The sequence below is a fragment of the Hemiscyllium ocellatum genome, chromosome 23, assembly GCF_020745735.1.
Source record: "Hemiscyllium ocellatum isolate sHemOce1 chromosome 23, sHemOce1.pat.X.cur, whole genome shotgun sequence".
In the NCBI taxonomy this organism is placed as follows: Eukaryota; Metazoa; Chordata; class Chondrichthyes; order Orectolobiformes; family Hemiscylliidae; genus Hemiscyllium; species Hemiscyllium ocellatum.
The window spans coordinates 26,121,778-26,141,505 of record NC_083423.1 but is presented as its reverse complement, the minus strand read 5'-3'; the positions used below and the strand labels follow the sequence as shown (position 1 = coordinate 26,141,505).

General features: G+C 44.8%; 1 protein-coding gene across 7 annotated transcripts in view; it reads right to left on the bottom strand.

Annotated features, from left to right (window-relative positions):
- Window positions 1–17,930, bottom strand: part of slc26a5 (solute carrier family 26 member 5) — an 86,202-nt gene extending 68,272 nt beyond the window's left edge. For 3 of the 7 annotated variants that reach the window (XM_060842804.1, XM_060842808.1, XM_060842807.1), the window contains exons 1-2: window positions 17,844–17,927; window positions 8,318–8,390 (exon numbers count right to left, since the gene is read on the bottom strand). The gene's annotated coding sequence lies outside the window, so the exon portion shown is untranslated. Of the gene's footprint in view, window positions 1–8,317; window positions 8,391–17,354; window positions 17,393–17,531; window positions 17,598–17,843 lie in introns of those variants that run through there. The other 4 variants (XM_060842801.1, XM_060842805.1, XM_060842803.1 and 1 more) reach the window with 4 other exon arrangements.
- Window positions 17,931–19,728: the final 1,798 nt, after the last annotated feature.

Below are 19,728 nucleotides of genomic sequence, written 5' to 3'. Positions count from 1 at the left end.
TGATAATTCAGAGAGGAGGGTGGAGCGGATCGACAGGAAGGAAGATGGACAGTGTTAAGACGGACCCGCGGGGTCCCGTCTTTGCGTGTTTTTTGGAAGGAGAGACCCACACTGGCAACTTTAGTTTGGCGCAGACTGCCGTTTATTCACAGAATCTTAACTGATACAACGAATTATCAAGCATGCATTCGTTGGAGAAGGCGTTCTGCCCCCTCGTTCGGACTTGGCACAGTTATACTTCGCGCTGCCTGGAGTCCCTGGTTAGATTTCCCTTGTCCACCTTCCTCATTGGCCCGTTCATCTGCGCGCAATGGGATCAGTCTTCCCATTGGCCGCATCAAGGTGCCTGTCCAGCTCCCGCTGTGCTTGACAATGGCACGGACGTCCTGGGGCTAGCGGTTCCGATCCCGTAATCAATAGTTCATTGTTTAGAGAATCAACTCTCATTACTATGCGTCTGACAGGCTAGTCGTTTTCCGAGATTTAATCAATAGTTTCAGTAAGTAAATTAACAGGTACTTTTATCAACTATGAGTTCCGATAGAGCAATTCACACTGTCTGACAGTTACAGGTTCCTTTAATCAACTATGAGTTGATGGAACAATTGACACTGGCTGGCAGTTACAGGCTCCATGATTTAATTAACAATGTATATTAATTACGAGCTCCAGACAGGTAGTCATGCAGTTGCCAGCATCAGCCCGCATGGCTGTTATTAACCGTTTCAGGGCTGGAACTAGAAGTGTCTGTTGCAGTAATAGTATTACCCTCCCTAGCCCTACATTAAACACCTCAGTAGTGAAATCACCCCAACAACAGGTAGGACAGTTAAAGAAATCGATGCCAAGTTCAAAGGTTGGGTCTATTGTTCGGACACTATTCTTCATATTTAGAAGAATTCAAAAACACAAACACTTTTTCTCTACCACATGAAAATCAAGGAATGTAAGTACACCAAGCTTTCATATACTTACCTCCAAACTCAGAATTCCCCAATTATCCCAGAAGTTTCACCCAGCCTTTGGAATCAGTTGGATATACATTTCCCTCCCCACCCCTATCTGCATTCTGGAGACCATTCCCTGCGCGACTGCCTTGCTAGATCTATATGCCCCATCAACCCACCCTCCACTACCAGCACCTTCTCCTGCCACTGCAAGAAATAGAATAGCTGTGTCCACACCGCCCCCTCACTCCTATCTAAGGCTCCAAAGGATCCTTTCACATCCAGAGATTTAACTGTACTTCAACACATCATTACGGTGTCTGCTTCTCTCGCTGTAGTCTCCTCTACATCAGGAGAGACAGGATGCCAACTTGCGGAATATTTCAGAGAAGATCTCTGGGATACATGCACTCAATAATGCCACTGCCCAGTGGCTGAACACTAACTCCTCCTCCTACTCACCAAGGACATGCAAGTCCTGAGCCTCCTCCACTGCCAAACTCTTGCCATGTGACATCTGGGAGGAAGAATGTCTCATCTTCTGCCTTAGGACCCTTCAACCACAGGAAAAATGTGGATTTCATGAGTCTGTTTCCCCCTCCTCCCACCTTACCCCAGATCCAACCTCCCAACTCGGCACTGCCTTCTTGAACTGCCCTACCAGTCCATCTTCCTTCCCAACTATCCGCTCCGAGCTACCTCCAATCCCACCTTCATCTACCTATCTCATTCCCAGCTATCTTCCCCTGCTGCCCCATTCCCATCATTCCTGAAGAGCTTTTCTTGAAATGTTGCTTCTCCTGCTCCTCAGATGCTGCCTCACGAGCTGTGCTTTTCCAGTAAATTCTCTTTGACTCAGATCTCCAGCATCTGCAGTCCTCACCTTTCTCAGAGGCCACCCTGAGCACTGTATACAACTTTGGTCAGTGAGGAAGGCTTAGGGCCCAACTTCACCTAAATTGAGTCCCTTCGTGGCCAATTATTAAGACTGACAGGAGTTTGGTGGTTGATGGGAAGCCTGACAGGTTTCCCCCTCCCCAAGCAAAAACTTCGTTGGGAAGCTAATATCCACCTTTCCATTAAAACCTACACTCCTCCCCCCCCCCCTAATCTATTCCCCTGCCCCCAGAACGTAGAATCTGAGGATTACCTGTGGTCCAAGTCATAGTAATTGCTGTCACAAGAGCACTGGAGCTAGGGTTACCACCAGACTGGTCAACAGTTTGCCAGGCAGGACTACAGCCTAAGGGTCAGCAAATCAAGCTCTTCAGAGATTATATGCCTTAGGGCAATTCTGTTTGGAGAGATGCATTCACCACCTAATCCTGCTATTGGAAGGAGATTATTAAAAATTGGAAAGAGTGCAAATGAAACATACAAGAATGTTACCAGGATAAAAGGATGAGTTACAAGAAGGAGGCTGAGAAATCTTTCCCCTGGATTGAGCGGCATAAATAAGGTGAATAAAAAGAAAAATCTTTTCCCGAGGGGAATAGAATTCCAAGCTATTGGTCATAGCTTTAAGGAAAGAGGAGAAAGATTTAAAAAGACCCCTGCAGGACAACCTTTTCACACGGAGGGTGATGCATATATGGAATGAACTGTCAGAGGAAAGTGTTTAACACAAGTACAGTTACAATATTTAAATGACATTTGAACAGGTACATGGAAAGGAAAACTTTACAGGGATATGGCCCAAGCGCAGACAAGAGTGAAGGCTTAAAGGGAGAAGTGAACAAAGGAACCGCTGGGTAAGTGGACTAATACATTTGGGCAATGGCTAAACCCAAAACACGACACATGTAGTGTCTCCCACTTGTCCTCCTCCTCTAACCAAAAAAACTGTATGGAGGATTGGTAAGTTGTTTTTAATCTCTTTTGGCAATTTAGAGCTGTGGTAATTGAAGCTAGGGCAGTTGCATACTTCTCTTGCAGGACATGGGAGTTAAGGGTCAACACTAGGACCCCTGCTGACTTCACCTTCGAGAAGTGCACCCAACTCCAGCTCCTCTCAATGTGTTAGGGAACTGCAGCTGGAGCTAGATGAACTTCAGATCATTCAGGAGGCTGAGGGGGCGATAGAGAAGTTATAGGGAGGTAAACATACCTGAGTTACGAATAAAGATAGCTGGGTGACCGTCAGAAGAGGGAACAGAAGGGATCCCCTGTAGCTATTCCCCTCAATAAGAATACCACTTGGATACTGTTGGGGAGAATGACCTAACGGGGAACACCACAGTGGCAAGGTCTCTGGCACTTAGCCTGGCTCTGTGCTCATAACTGAAGAATGGGGAGAATAGAAGAGTGATAGAGAGCGGAGATTCCGTGGTCACGAATGAGACTCCCAGATGTTATGTTGCCTTCCAGGTGCCAGGGTCAGTAATATCTGGATCAGGACTACATGATTCTCAAGAGAGGAGAGCAGCCAGACATCATGGCATACATTAGTGCCAATAACAACTACGAAACGGGACGAGGATCTGAAGAGTGAATGTAGGGAATTAGAGTAGCAATCTCAGGATACCTTCTGGGAAAAGGTGGTTATACCTGAACTGGAGCGGTACTGATATCCTGGGCAGGAAGGTTTAAACTAGTTTGGCAGGGGTTTGGGAACCAGAGTTATGGATCAGAGGGTGGAGTAGTTAGGTGAACAGGTGAATACAGCATGCAGAGAGTCTGAGGAAGGATAGACATTGATAGGACAAAGCTGCAGTCAGTGAGATAGGTTTAAGTGCATCTATTTTAAGCACAAGTATTAGTGTCAGGAGTAAGGGTGATGAACTTAAAAACCCAGTTCAGTACTTGGAGCCAAGATATTATGGCCATTACAGAGACTTGGAGTTCAAGGGGAAGGAATGGCTGTTGGATGTTCCAGGGTTTAGATGTGTCAAAAAAGGAATAGGGAGGTAAAGAGGTGAGAGAGTGGCATTGCTAATCTGGGATAGCATCACAGTTAGTGGATTTTGAGAAGATTTGTAGCTCAGGTTAAGTTTCTGGATGTAGGTTTGCTCGTTGAGCTGGAAGGTTAGTTTTCAGAAATTTCGTCACCATAATAATACTTAGTGAGCCTCCAAAACACTGGTGGTGTTGCCTCCTTTCTGTTTATATGTTCGCGGTCCCTAGGGTTGGTTAGGGTTCCCTAGAGTTCCAGTTGGAATGCTATGCTTGTAGGAATTCTCGTGCACGTCTGTTTGGCTTGTTCTAGGATGGATGTGCTGTCCCAGTCAAAGTGGTGTCCTTTCTCATCTATATGTAAAGGAAACTAGTGAGAATGGGTCATGTTGTTTTGTGGCTAGTTGATGTTCAAACATCCTGGTGGCTAGTTTTCTGCCCGTTTGTCCAATGTAGCGCTTATTACAGCTCTTGCAAACTATTTTGTAAATGACGTTAGTTTTGCTAGTTGTCTGTATAGGGTCTTTCAAATTCATTAGCTGCTGTTTTAGTGTGTTGGTGGGTTTGTGGGCTATGAGTAGTCCGGCAGTCATTTCTACAATGTCTTTGATGTAGAGGACTGCGGCTAGAGTTTCTGGACATGTTGTCTAGGTTTGTTGCTCAGAAATTGGCGGATTGTGTTCATTGGATGCTTGTTCTTTTTGAATACACTGTATAAGTGATTTTCCTCTGCTCTGTGTAGTTCCTGTGTTGCAGTGTGTGGAGGCTTGTTGAAAATGACACCACAGGAAATGACATCACCAACCAGAGGAAACAAACATGTAAATAGAAAGTGGGCAACACCACCAGTGCTTCATTCAGAGGCTCACTGAAGATGTAACCTAGTATGGTGACAAAACATCTGAAGATGAACCTTCCAGCTCAGTGAGCAAACCTACATTCCTAGTATCACAGGAGCAGAAAGGAAGGTCTGTCTACTGAATGAATACGGATAGAAGTCAGAAACAAGAAAAGGAACAGTCACTCTATTCAGAGTTTTCTACAGACATAGCAGTAGCAGAGACAGAGGAGCTGACTGGGAGGCAGATTTTGGAAGGGTACATAAGTAATAGTGTAGTTGCCATGGGCAGATTCAACTTCCCCAATATTGATTGGGATCTCCTTAGTTCAAATAGTTTACATGGAACAGATTTTGTCAGGTGTGTCCAGGGAGGAATCCTGACTCAATATGTAGATAGGCCTTCCCTCTAGTTGGCCTTATTGGATTTGGTGCTTGGCAATGAACCAGATCCCTCAGGAAAGCATTTCAGTGAGTGATCACAACTCCCTGACCTTTATTATAGAGTAGGATAGCAACAGACAGTATGGGCAAGTATTAATTGAGGGAGTGGGAATTACAATGATATTAGACAGGAACTGTGCAGCATAAATTGGGAACAGACATTCAAAGGGAAATGCATGACAGAAGGTGCTAGTTTAGGGAGCACTTGCTGCGAATGCGGGATAGATTTGACAGATTTAGGACAGTCTGAAACAGACAGGTATGTTCAAACTGTTTGGTGTTAAAGGAGGAGGAGGAGGAGGGTGTGCTAGAAATTGAAAAACATGAAGTAGATAAGCCCCCTGAGCCAGATGGGAATATAGTTGAGAGTGTGGTGCTGGAAAAGCAGAGAGGTCAGGCAGCATCAGAAGGGGAGAAGCAACGTTTTGGGCATAAGTACATGCATTGGTGATATCTGAAAGATTATCCTTAGATGCTGGGAAAGTCACAGAATTGGAAATCTGCCACATAACACATTTAAAAAAAGACAATTAAAATTACAACTATAGCTAAATTAGATTAATGTCTGTTATTTGAAACATCTTAGTGTGTAGATTGTGAGATCAAGAAGAATCCATATGCCTTCACAGAGAGGAAATATCTGATATCTACTAGAATTCTTGGAGGTAATCAGAATCTCTACATTGTGGAAACAGGCTCGTCGGGCGGGAGAGATGGTATGCACAGGACTGTGAAACTTGGCAAAGGGACAGACAGTTTAAGTGAGTGGGCAAAAGGGTTTGCAGATGAAGTACAATGTTAATAAATGTGAAGTCATCCATTTTGGTAGGAATAATGGTATTATTTTAAAAATGGTTAGAAAAAAAACTGCAGCATGCTGCTGTGCAAAGGGATCAGAGTGTCCTTATGCAAGAATCACAAAAGGTTGATCTGCAGGTACAACAGGTAATTAAGGCAGCAAACGGAATTTTGTCTTTTATTATTAAAAGAGATGGAGTTTAAAAGCAGGTGGTTATGTTGCAGCTGTATAGGAGTCTGGTGAGGCCACACCTGGAGTACTGCATGCAGTTTTGGTCTCCTTACTGGAGAAAAAAAAAAGGACATACTGGCACTAGAGGGGGTGCAGAGGAGGATCATGAGGTTCACAAGGTTGATACACTAAAGAGAAAACTTGCACCCACACCTCCTCCCTCACTTCCCTCCAAGGCCCCAAGGGTTCCTTCCATATCCGCCACAAGTTCCCCTGTACCTCCACACACATCTATTGCATCCGCTGCACCCAATGTGGCCTCCTCTATATTGGGGAGACAGGCCGCTTACTTGCGGAACGCTTCAGAGAACACCTCAGGGACGCCTGGACCAACCAACCCAACCACCCTGTGGCTCAACACTTCAACTCCCCCTCCCACTCCACCAAGTACATGCAGGTCCTTGGACTCCTCCACCGGCAGAACATAACGGCTGGAGGAGGAGCGCCTCATCTTCCACCTGGGAACCCTCCAACCACAAGGGATGAACTCAGATTTCTCCAGTTTCCTCATTTCCCCTCCCCCCACCTTGTCTCAGTCGGTTCCCTCGAACTCAGCACCGCCCTCCTAACCTGCAATCTTCTTCCTGACCTCTCCACCCCCACCCCACCCTATCACCCTCGCCTTGACCTCCTTCCACCTATCACATCTCCATTGCCCCTCCCCCAAGTCACTCCTCCCTACCTTTTATCTTAGCCTGCTTGGCACACTCTCCTCATTCCTGATGAAGGGCTTATGCCCGAAACGTCGAATTTCCTATTCCTTGGATGCTGCCTAACCTGCTGTGCTTTAACCAGCAACACATTTTCAGCTGTGATCTCCAGACCTCATTTTTTTTTTTTTTTACACACTAAAGAGAGGGTTGACTTAGGAGAGACAGTAGACTAGGCTTAAGTTCATTGGAATTTAGAAGAATAAAAGGGTGTAAAATATTAAAGGATTAATTTGCTCGGCTATCCTGCAGGAAATCAAGTGTTCGAGGCTAGAGTGGTATGTCTGTTTTTCAGACAGCATGCAAGGTATTTACATTCTCATTCCTTGCCATGCAGAGTCATTTGCATGGCCATTTCCTAGTTATTCAGAGTAAAAGAATTACATCATCCCCTATTCAGGAATCAAGTACATTGCAATTAAAAGTTGACTGCTGCCTGCAGGTAAAAAAAATTTACAACAAATCTGGCCATTAAGGGATTTACATTACATTGCAGTAATCACATCATCGAGAAACATTGTACCAAGCGGCACGTGACTGTGGAGGAAATGGCTGGGGGTCATCTTGTGGGCGTTACTGATTAATGTGAAACTCTTGTACTGTATAAAAGGACAGACTATTTCTTTTGTTCAGAGATCGCCTGGCACAGCTTTGCAATGGGTTCCTCCACAGCTTGTACTTGTTTAATAAATTTTGGCTGTTCACAGAAGTTGGCATATTGCAGTTACATCAAGTGTGTAAGAATCTCAAGAAAAAAGAACATAACAGCAGGATCTTATAGAGAAAAAATAAAATTATGAAGGGAATAGATAAAGACAGAAGTAGAGAGGATGTTTCCACTGGCAGGTGAAAATGAGAACAAGAGGACAGAGTCAAAATTAGGGGGAGCAGATTTAGGCTGAATTGAGGAGGAATGTCTTCACCCAGAGGGTTGTGAATCTATGGAATTCGTTGCCCAGTGAAGTAGTTGAGGCCTCCTCAGTAAATGCTTTCAAAGCGAAGATTGATACTGTTTTGATCAGGAAACGAATTAAGGGTTATACTGAGAGGGCAGGTAAGCAGAGCCGAGACCACGAAAAGAATGATAGCCATAATCTTATTGAATGGCACAGCAGGCTTAAAATGGTCAGATTGGGAAAGCGTACAAGATATGAGCAGGTTGGGAAAGACTTAGGTTTAGGGTTGCTTGACAATGGCTCAGTGAGCATGACTTTGGCCAGATAAGACAGTAAAGTAAAAACAATCATGTACTAGAGACAAGGGTAGTGGGTTGATGGAGGTGAAAAAGCATTCATTGTGTAAAAATCAGTTAGCAAGGTTAAGAACATCCATTGTATAATGTCAGATGGCTTAATCTTTACTGTTTATGCTCATTGATTGTAATGGTCACCCAATCAATACAAATGTTGCCTTATTTGGAAGCTGCTCCTCCTAAGTGACTCTGTAATTTAAGAACCTGCTGTTCGAGAGAAGACCAAGAACTCCTGTCTCTGTGCACACGGGTGATCGGTGTCTCTCCATCCAGGGCCCTGAAATGAATCAGAGGTAAAGCCATACCATGTCTCATGTTTGCTTCGACTGATACGGGGGATATGGAACGGGACGACACAACCTCTTGCTATAGCTCTAAACCTTTCAGCTCTGGCAATATCCTTGCAAGGTCTTTTCTGTACCCTTTCAAGTTTCACAACATTGTCCCGATAGAATAATACATGCAATTCTTGTCTCCTAAGTGATCGAACCAATGTCCTGTACAGCAACATGACCTCCCAACGCCTATACTCCATGCTCTGTCCAATAAAGGAAAGCATACTAAACAGCTTCTTCACTATCCTATCTAGCTGTAACTCTACTTTCAAGGAACTATAAAACCACACTCCAAGGTCCCTTTGTTCAGCAACACTCCTAAAGGACCTTACCATTAAAAAGGTGTGCAAGTCCTGCTTTGATACACTTTTCCAAAAAAAAAATTTAAAAAATGCAGCACCTCACATTTATCTAAATTAAACTCCATCTGCCACTCCTCAGCCCATTGGCCCATCTGATCAAGATCCGGTTGTACTGAGATAACCTTCTTTGCTGCCCACTCCTTGAATTTTAGTGTCATCTGCAACAGTACTAACTATACCTCCTATATTCACATCCAAATCATTTATGAAAACGACAAAAAGCAGTGGACCCAGCACCGATCCCTTCTGGCACATCACTGGTCACAATCCTCCACCAACATGGGTCTTCTACCTTTGAGCCAGTTCTGGATCCAATTGGCTAGTTCTCCCTGTATTCAGTGTGATCTGACCTTGCTAAATAGTCTACCATGAGGAACCTTGTCAAAATGCCTTACTGAAGTCCATACAGATTGTGTCTACTGCTCTGCCCTCATAAATCCTCTTCATTACTTCTTCAAACATCTCAAGTTAGCGAGACAAATTTCTCATGCTCAAAGCCATGCTGACTATCCATAATCAGTCCTTGCCTATTCAAATACATCTAAATCCCGTCCCTTAGGACTTCCTCCAACAACTTGCCCATCACGGATGTCAGGCTCACCAATCTATAGTTCCCTGGCTTTTCTTTACCATCCTAAATAGTGACACCACGTTAGCCAATCTTCAGTATTCTGATACCTCACCTGTGACTATCAATGATACAAATATCTCAGCAAGGAGCCCATTAATTTCCCTAGCTTACCACAGAGATCCAGTGTACATATCATCAGGTCCCAGGGATTTATTGACATTTATGCATTTTAAGACATCCAACATCTCCACTAATTTTTCCAGGATGTTACCATACATTTCCCTAAATTCTCCAGCCAGCCTTTTACCTGTGAATATCCACCCCCAATCAACTTTTGCAAGTTCTAGCTTAATACTGTCAAAAATTGGACCTCCAATTTAGAACTTCAACTTTTTTTAGATCCAGTCTTCTCCACTTTGTTAAAAAAGTGATGAATTATGGTCGTGGCCCTAAAGTGCTTCCCCCTCTGACATCTTAGGCACTTTCTCTGCCTCATTTCCCAACAGTAGGTAAGGTTCTGCACTTCTCCAGTAGGTACATCAGAACATTTCGTTCTATAGACTCAACAAATTCCTCTCCATCTTAATCCTTATCACTACTATGTTTGGAAAGTTAAAGACCCCTGCCATAACCATTCTATTATTCTTCTTATAGATCACAGATTTCCTTGGAAATTGTGCAACAAATTTGTAGCTGATTATTATTGGAATTGTGGTATAGACCACTAATGTGATCACCCCTTATTTTTCAGTTCCTCCCAAATAACTGCACATATTCACAAGATTAGGTTTGCTCACCGAGCTGTAGGTTTGATAGCCAGACGTGATGGTACCTGGCTAGATAACATCAGTGGCGACCTAGTGAAGCGAAGTCATCCAGGACAAACAAATAGAAAGCAGGAGACAACAGCTTCATTTCACTTGGAAGTCGCCACCGCTGATGTTACCTAGCCAGGTAATGAAACGTCTGGATATCAAACCTACAGCTCAGTGAGCAAACCTACACCTTAAACCTCAACCTGAGCTACAAACTTTGGGAAGGTATTCCTATGAATTTTTTGCAAAGTACAGAGGTAATGTTATACCCTACAAAAAAAAAACACTATCCCGTCCCCCCTTTCTACCTTTCCTGTGGCACTTGTATCCTGCAACAGTAAGCTATCAATCCTGTACATCCCTGAGCCATGTCTCTGTAATTGCTATGATATTCCAGTCCCATGTTCCTAACCATGCCCAGAGATCATATGCCTTCCTTGTCAGGCCTCTTACATTGAGATAGACTTAACTAATGTATCAGTCCTACCTTGTTTTCTGCTATGTTCCAGCCTGCTCAGACAGCTGGATTTGCTCCCTTTCCCCACTGTACTAATCTCAGATTGATCTCTTTCATGATCTCCCCAGATCCCACACCCCCATCTTACTAGTTTAAATCCTCCTGAGCAACTCTAGCAAATCTGTCGGTATATTAGTCCCCTTCCAATTCAGGTGCAATCCATCCTTCTTATATAGGTCATTTCTACCAGAAAGATTCCAAATCATCCAAAAGTATGAACCTTTCTCCCCTGCACCAGCTCCTCAGCATACATTCAGGTACTCAACTTCTTATTCCTACCCTCACTAGCTCATTGCACCAGGAGTAATCCAGATATTACTATCCTGGAAGACCTCCTTTTTAAATTCCTGCTTAACTTCCTATAATCCTCCCTTCAGAAATCTCATCCTTTTTCCTTCCAATGCCATTAGTTCCAACGTGCTCAAAGACCTCCTGCTGGTCCCTCTCACCTTTGAGAAGATTCTGTACTCCGATCTCCTCGATCCTGGCATCAGGGAGACAATAGATCACTGATTTCTCACTATTGGCCACAGAAACATCTGTCTGTGCTTTTGACTAGTAAGTCCCCAGTCACAAAAATCACTTGGAACCTGACATACCCTCGTTGCATTACAGCCATTCTCAGTACCAGAAACTGAGCTACATTGTGCTACATTCCTCAGAGTCCATCACCCCCCTATGTTTCCCAAAACAGCATACTTGTTTGAGATGGGGATAGCCAGAGGAGACTCCTGCATTACCTGCCTCCCTCTATCTTTCCAGGAGGTAACCCTGACTATCTTTTTTTTCTCCCTTGCTATAAACTGCCATCCATCACACTCAAAGCTCCTGTAAATTCTTCACTGCCTCTAACTGCCGCTCCAATTGATCCACACGATCGGATAGGATTTGGAACCAAAAGACACTTTTTGCTGACATAAATCATTAGTAACATGGAAACTCTCTCAGATGTGAGAGAGACAACACCACACCATTATAGGCCATCTTTGCACTTTAATCTACAGACCCAGAAAATGGCACACAGTCTTACTGCTCTAAAAAGAACATGGCTCCAGGCTAAACGTATTTTAAGAATTTAATCAAGAGACAGATCTCAAAACACCTTGGGGAGAAGCTTCTAGGTGTAACAAAAATCTTTCATTTACCTGACAAATACTTTAGTCTCAAAAATCTGCAAAGTTAGTTTAACAAGCATTAATGTCATATCAGTGACTGCTTGTATACCCAGTAATTACTCTGGTTTACATGTAAAATGGCTGATGAAAGCTTAACTGTACTTTTAATCATGCTGCAGGTGCTGCCTTAACTGTCAAAAGTATTCTTGTATTTTCCCACTTTTATTTAGATGTTCTGATTTTTGTTCCTTGGTTTAGACTGCAGGTTATCTTGAGGTGAACCAGCTCCATGTGGCATCGGGCTGGTTTTAGAGTCTTTCAGCTCAAAGTCACTATTTTTATTTTATACTTTATTCATAAATACTTTGATAATCTATACAACTGGACATGCCATACATATGTAAACATTCCATTTCTTTGCATACGGAAACAGAATAATCACTTATTTATAGGTTGGTTCAATTACATTTTAAAAGCTGAGGTGCCAGCAGATCCCAAATGACTGCGTGGGCCGCCTGTTCTTCTTAGGCAACCAGATGTTACATAGTGGTCTTTCCCCATGTTGCCTTGGCGGCAGCTGCCCCAAGCTTCAGCGCATCCTTCAACATGTAGTCCTGGACCTTGGAATATGCCAGTCTGCAACACTCAGTCGGGGTCAACTCCAGCTGGAAGATCAACAGGTTTCAGACTACCCAGAGAGCATCCTTCACCGAGTTGATGATCCTCCAGGTGCAGTTGATGTTCATCTCGGTGTGCGTCCAGGGGAACAAGCCGTAGAGCATGGAGTCCCACGTCACGGCACTCGGGATGAACCTTGACAAACACCACTGCATTCCTCTTCAGACTTCCTCTGTATAGGCACATTCCAGAAGGTGGTGTGTGACAGTTCGTCCTCCCTGCAGCCGCTTCAAGGGCAGCATGCAGTGCGGCAGAGAGTCCGGGCGTGCATAAAAGGATCTCTCAGGCAGAACCCTTCTCATCACCAGCCAAACCACGCCTTGGTGGTTGTTGGAAAGTTCTGGTGATGAGGCATTCTGCCAAATGGCTTTGACAGTCTGTTCAGGGAACCGCTCAAAGGACACTACATGCTGACCACTTCCTGATGGACTTGTGGTCAAAAAAGGTGTTTTTCTTCATAAATTTCTCTGTGAAGGACAGGTGGTACAGAACGGTCCAAACTACTTGGAGCGTTCTGCAGCAGTGAGGCCAGACCCATCCTTCGCAACACCAGGGTCAGGTAGAACCTTAGTACATAGTGACACTTGGTGATTGCATACCGGGGATCCATGCACAGCTTGATGCAGCCACACACAAAGGTGGCCATCAGGGTGAGGGCGGCATTGGACACGTGTTTTTCGCCCCCCCCCCCCCATTGCACCAGGCTTCGTACGTGGTGTCTTTTCGGACTTGGTCCATCTTTGATCTCCACATGAAGTGGAAGATGGCCCGGGTCTCTGCGGCGGCACAGGTTCTGGGGATAGGCCAGACCTGTGCCACATAACAATACTGAGTGTACCTCACACCTGATGAGCAGGTTTTTTCTGGCGATGAAGAGCGACCATTGTACCCATCTGCCTAGTTTCTGTCTCATCTTCCCGATCCGCTCTTCCCGGGTCCTGGCACACGCCCCAGCCTCCCCCATACCAAATACCCAGCACCTTCAATTGGTCAGTCCTGACAGTGAAGGGGATCGACGATTGGTCAGCCCAGTTCCCGAAGAGCATGGCCTCGATCTTGCCTCAGTTTACCTTGGCCCCCCAAGGCCCGTTGGAACTGATCACAGATGCACGAGTCTGTGCACAGACAGTGGATCTGAGCAGAAAACGGTGACATCATCCATATACAGGGAGGACTTAACATGCAGGCCCCCGCTGCCAGGAATAGTCACCCCTCTCAGGCTCACATCCTTCCTGATGGATTTGGCAAATGGCTCTATGCAACACAAACAAGGTAGGAAAGAGGGGGCAGCCCTACCTGACTCCAGATCTGACTGAAAGCTATCTGATTCCCACTCATTGATTGAGACTGCACTGACAAATGTTGGTGTAGAGCAGTCTGATCCAATTACCAATTCCCTCCCCAAAGCCCATTTTGGAGAGGACATCCCTCATATGTATGCGATATCCTGTCAAAGGCTTTCTCCTCGTCCAGACTGATGAGGCAGGTGTCCACCCCTCTGTCCTGAACATAGAGACTCTGGAGATCTTCTTGTCCAGTACAGCACAGGTTTGGTCAGGGTGGATCACTGATCCCAAAGCAGACCTGAACTGGTTGGCGATGACCTTTGACAAGATTTTGTAGTCTGTGTTTAACAGTGAGATTGGTCTCCAATTTCTAATTTCCTCCCTCTCCCCCTTCCGTTTGTAGATGAGGGTGATGATGCCTTTCCTCATGGATTCACTCATGTTACCTGCCTGAAGCATACTGACGTACACCTCCAGCAGATCCTGGCCAATCAAGTCCCAAAGAGCAGAATAGATCGACTGGTAAGCCGTTGCTTCTGGAGTTTTATTCTTTGAATGACTCAAGGGCCTTGGTCAGCTCATCCAGAGATAGCAGCTAGTCCAGCCTCTCTCGTGTTCTGCCATCTAGGACCTCCGTGATAGAGGACAGGAATGACTGGGAGGCCGCGTTGTTGGTTGACTTAGAGTCATACAGACTGGTACAGAAGGATTTGCTGATCCTCATGATATCAGCCTGAGATGACGTTATCGAGCCATCTTCTTCCTTAGGCTGCTGAGCACACAGAGCTCTTTGTGCACCTTCTGGAAGAAGGAACGTAAGCACGTCTCGTCCTGCTCCATGGAGCGGACTCTGGATCGGAAGATTATCTTGGAAGCATCCAAGGCAAAAAGCGAGGCTTGCTGGCCCTTCACCACCTGGAGGTCCACTGTGACATCGACCCCATCGTCTGTAGCAGGAGCAGGTTCGGCATACTTTCCTGGAGCTAGAGCAGTTTTCTCCACCTCTCTCTGCCTCCTGAACACCTTTGAGGATGAAGAACCTCTTGATTTTCCCTTTTACTGTTTCCCACCAGTCCGCTGGAAACTCAGAGGGGCTTCACGGTTCTCCAACCTGCATAATCCCTCTTGAACTCCTCAGTGTTTCCTGGGGTCAACAGCTTAGTGTTCAGTTTCCATGTTCCCTTACCAGCCCACAGCTCATCCTGTAGGTGACAGAAGGCCAGCAGGAGGCAGTGGTCAGAGAAGAACACTGGCTTGACGTCGGTGGTTCTGACCAAGCACATTCGGGACACAAACTGGTAAACTATCCTTGAGCGGATAGACCCATCTGCCCGTGACCAGGTGTATCTACACTGTGCTCCGTCTGCAGGGGTGCTGAAGACGTAATGCAGCTTGGCATCTTTAATGGTGTCCATCAGGGCTCTGGACGTAGCATCCAGTTTACTGTGCCCCCGCTGGATCATCCATCCGCAATGATACAGTTGAAGTCTCCTGCCAGAATGACCGGCCTGGACGTAGCCAGCAAGTGAAAGTTGTTGCAAGACGGCCAACCGTTCACTCTTACCCACTGGGGTGTATACGTTGATTAGTCTCACGGGAGCGTTTCTGTATGTAACATCCACGATGAGGAAGCACCTGCCCACCACCTCCTTAAATTCACTGGATCCAAAACATTCACTCTGCTTCCTCTCTACAGATGCACCAGACCTGCTAAGCTTTTTCCAGCAACGTCTGCTTTTGTTTCATTCTTTTATTGGTTTCAGCTAGTTGACATTTCTCATCTACATTTTTTTGTAAACAATCTTCTATTCCAGACAGGTATTACTTGCTTTTCACTGTCAGAAGGGAGGCTTAGTTTCACTCATCCGTTTGATATTTGCTTAACTGACATTTATCTCGTGGAAACTTGTTGCTTTGTAGCAATTTCCTTTTCCATTGTACCTTGTCAGACAGCTGATAAAGCACATTTTAAAACAAAAACTGAAGATAAGCTTGTTTAAGTAATGAAGCATAGAACCAAGTTTTTACTTGTAACGAAATTAGAACAATAGAGATAAAGTCAACAGCAAATAATTATGGAGAAAGTGAGGACTGCAGATGCTGGAGATCAGAGCTGAAAATGACTCCCTCATCAGGTCCACACCCCCCACCAACCCAACCTCCACTCCCAGCACCTTCCCCTGCAACCGCAAGAAATGCAAAACTTGTGCCCACACCTCCCCCTTACTTCCCTCCAAGGCCCCAAGGGATCCTTCCATATCCACCACAAATTCACCTGCACCTCCACACACATCATTTACTGCATCCGCTGCACCCGATGTGGCCTCCTCTATATTGGGGAGACAGGCCGCGTACTTGTGGAACGTTTCAGAGAACACCTCTGGGACACCCGGACCAACCAACTCAACCACCCCGTGGCTTAACACTTCAACTCCCCCTCCCACTCCACCAAGGACATGCAGGTCCTTGGATTCCTCCATCGCCAGACCATAACACCACAACAGCTTGAGGAAGAGCACCTCATCTTCTGCCTAGGAACCCTCTAACCACAAGGGATGTTTCTTCATTTCCCCTCCCCCACCTTGTCTCAGTCAAATCCCTCAAACTCAGCACTGCTTTTCTAACCTGCAATCTTCTTCCTGACCTTTCCACCCTCACCTTGACCTCCTTCCACCTATCGCATTTCCAACAACCCTCCAAGTCCCTCCTCCCTACCTTTTATCTTAGCCTGCTGGACACTTTCCTCATGCCCGAAGGGCTCATGCCCAAAATGTCGACTCTCCTGCTCCTTGGATGCTACCTGACCTGCTGCGCTTTTCCAGCAACACATTTTCAGCAAATAATTATGTTCTGGAAAGAGCACACATTGTCCTGAAACGTTCTCTTGTTCCATTCTCCATTGACCTAAATATTCCCAATAACTTGTTTTCATTTCAGATTTCAGGTATCTAAAAAAGTATTTTCTTTAATTTGTATGTCACAACTTACTTGCCACAATGAATAGAAATTCCAGAAATTACGCTTTAGTTCATACCATATTTCCTCTTGCGGCTCACATCACATGCTTGATGTGAAATTTCTCAAGTCACATGACTACCTAAGTTAAGTTGCTTGAAACTATTTAAAATGCATTCTGGTGTCTCAGGTTTCATTTTTTAAATGATGTGTTGTTTTAATAAAGGCAAACAACCACGTCGTTTGCAATTGTCAGTAGTACTTTTGTTAGATATTCGCTAAGCGTCCTTTCCAACTCTATTCCCAATTCATTACGGATATTGAAAATCATACACAAAACAAAATTACTGGAAAAGCTCCCACTCAGTTCTAAGAGGGTCACTGGACACAAAACATTAACTGCTTTCCTCCACAGATTTCTAGTGTTTACTCTTACTATAATAACTTGCTCGCTACTGGCTTTAGAGCGACTTTTCTGATAGCCTAGCGGTATTATTCAGCATTTTATTTCGGCTTTACCAAGGATTTCATCCCCCTAGTGATTGGTTTAGTTAATAAATTTAAGCTATTCACTTTCTACTCCTTAAAAAGTAAATTCCGTTCGCACCTGCCAGTCCTCGAGACTTTTTCCAAAATTCGCACATGGATCTCAAAATGAACAAAATTTCCATTTCCCCATCGAAACTCGCAACTAAATGCACTTGATACAAGTGAGACACTTTAGGATATACGATTTCCAAACAGCAAAACCCAGAACGGGGCTGAACGAGCCAATATCAAATACCTCGTTACGAAATAGCATCATCACAACTCCACAGCTGCATCTAAAAACGTCCGGCCGGACTCAATCTTGTTCACTTTATCCAACTCGAGAGTGCCAATTATCTGAAGCAGAGGAGCCGATATCTGTCTCACCCCCACACAGTTATCTCTACCATGACCCTTATGCCTAATCACTACAGATGATAAAACCGGCAGCAAAGAGCTTAAAACATCAAATAGCATTGAATCTGAATAGAATAGCCTGAGAAAGCGAGAGATGTAAAACTCTCGCCATGAAATTTCGGAATCGGGAAGGAAAACAGCACCAACTCACCTCCTGGATATCCTCACCAGTGTCCTCTGACCTACAGCACAGCACGCATTCAGGACGGCCTACTCCATTTTCTAGGCGACAACCCCGCCCCGGCTCGAGCCGTCTCCACTCCGAATCTAATTGGTTGACCGTGCCACTCGGTGACGTCCAAGCCCGCCCCGCCATCTTAGTCAGAGAATGGACAGTCTGTGACTCGTTCTGTGTCTTTGCCGGTTTTTCAATCTATCTGGAAGGATTTAAATTGGAGGGTTATCACTATACCGATCGATCCCCGCCGAAAGGCCAGATTTTGCATGCATTGCCACGGCATTTTTTCCACAATTACAGGATAGTGCTTTTACACTAGTCGAGTACTCTTTCAGGTGTTGTCGCTGCTGACACGTAAGGAATACATTCAATTTGCAAGAAGGTCAAAATACATTTGTTCGAGGGCTCCATGAGATTCTAAACGGTTTTGTTTGTATTTTTAGGCGTTTCGTTTTCGTTTCCACCCCTTTGATTTATGATGTCGTCAAATAAGACCGAGGCTCTGTGGGAATCCACATGGTATATCCCCGTTAAAAGACACATTTAGAGTTATAGAACTGTACAACACGGCTACAGACCCTTGGGTCCAACCGCCCATGCCGACCAGATATCCTAAATAAATCCAATCCCATTTGCCAGTACTTGGCCCATAACCCAGTAAACCTTTCCTTTCATATACCCATCCAGTTGCCTTTTAAATGTTGTCACTTTACCAGCGTCCACCACTTTCATGAGAGGCATGGATAGGGTAAATAGACTATGTCTTAAGGTTTAGGTTTAGGCATAAGTTTAAGGTGAGAGGGGAAAGGTTTATAAGGCGTCTAAGCAGCAGCTTTTTCATCAGAAGATGGTGTTCAAACTCTTCAACCCTGGCAATATCCTTGTATTTTTTTTGAAGCCTTTCAAGTTTCACAACATCTTTCCTATAGCAAGGAGACCAAAATTGCTCACAATATTCTAATGGTGGCCTAACCAATGTCCTGTACCGTTGCAACATGACTTCCCAACTCCTATACTCACTGTACTATCCCATAAAGGCAAGCATACCAAATGTCTTCTTCCCTATCCAATCTACCTGTGATTCCACTTTCCACTTGCACTCCAAGGTTCTTTGTTCAGCAACACTCCCCAGGACCTTGTCAGTAAGAACATAAATCCTGCCCTGATTTGCCTTTCCAAACTCCAGCACCTCATGTTTATCTAAATTAAACCCCATCTGTCACTCCTCAGCCCATTGGTCCATCTGATCAATGTCCCTTTGTATTCTAAGGTAACATTTGTCAGAGTCCGCTACACCTCCAATCATCTGCAAACTTACCAACCATAGCGCCTATGTTCTTCTTACTGTCCGTTTTTAATCAATGTGACTAGCAGTGTTCCACAGAGATCAGAGCTTGGTCTGCTTTTGTTTGTCACATTTATTTGGATGAAAATATAGGAGGTTTGTATAGTAAGTTTGCAGATGACACCAAAATTTGTCATATACTTGACATGAAAAAGGCTATTTAAGATTACAAAGAGATCTTGATCAGTTGGGTCAATGGGCTGAGGAGTTGTTATGGTTCTGTTTGCTGAGCTGGGAATTTGTGTTGCAGACGTTTCGTCCCCTGTCTAGGTGACATCCTCAGTGTTTGGGAGCCTCCTGTGAAGCGCTTCCGTGATCTTTCCTCCGGCATTTGTAGTGGTTTGAATCTGCCACTTCCGATTGTCAGTTCCGGCTGTCCGTTGCAGTGGTCGGTATATTGGGCCCAGGTTGATGTGCTTATTGATTGAATCTGTGGATGAGTGCCATGCCGCTAGGAATTCCCTGGCTGTTCTCTATTTGGCTTGTCCTATAATAGTAGTGTTGTCCCAGTCG